This window comes from Arachis duranensis, chromosome 9, assembly GCF_000817695.3.
Source record: "Arachis duranensis cultivar V14167 chromosome 9, aradu.V14167.gnm2.J7QH, whole genome shotgun sequence".
NCBI classification, from domain to species: Eukaryota; Viridiplantae; Streptophyta; class Magnoliopsida; order Fabales; family Fabaceae; genus Arachis; species Arachis duranensis.
Window position 1 is genome coordinate 113,935,110 of NC_029780.3, and position 706 is coordinate 113,935,815.

The following is a 706-nucleotide window of genomic DNA, read 5'->3' on the forward strand; positions in this document are numbered from 1 at the left end:
ATTAATAATCTATCCACAAGTAGCTCATAAGCTAACTTGATTTATTTATTGCAAGCTAAGCTTAAATGGATATTATCCTCGTGTATGTTCTGCTTCAATTCAATTTGGAGTTGGAGGTGTGACTATAATCACTGCAGATAAATTATCCCTTGGGTGTGGCATTGCCATAACATGTCCTTCAGGAACTGAAGACGCAACCCAACATGAAACATGAACAGGTTTGTTTGCTTCACAAAATGCTACATTGTACAATCCAAACTCGTTCCACGTTGCTAGGGAGATTTGATATTTGAGACCCAACCTCTTAACATTGTTTCCACCATTATTTGAGCAGCTTTCAATTGTGATGACCCCACTTGATGATGAGGATGAGTGTTTCTTCACAAGGAAAGAAAATTTTGAACCCATTTGTATGTTATGTTTTTGTTCTAAGTTTTTAACACAAAGCATGGCTAACTCCCTCCATGTTTCTTGATTGATACTCATGATCATCACATCAGTGGTGGAAGTGATCTTGAAAATCATGCTTTCTGCTCGCTTTCTGCTGAATGTGCGGCTGATTACATGGCTGGGGAGAACCTCATGATCTTTCACTAAAGGGTGGATAAATATGGATTTCTTAATTTCTCCATTTTGGGGTAACATTTCTTGGTATATCTCTGTCCATTTCTTGAGGAAGTTGTCAACTGCCAAAACCTCTGTCAAT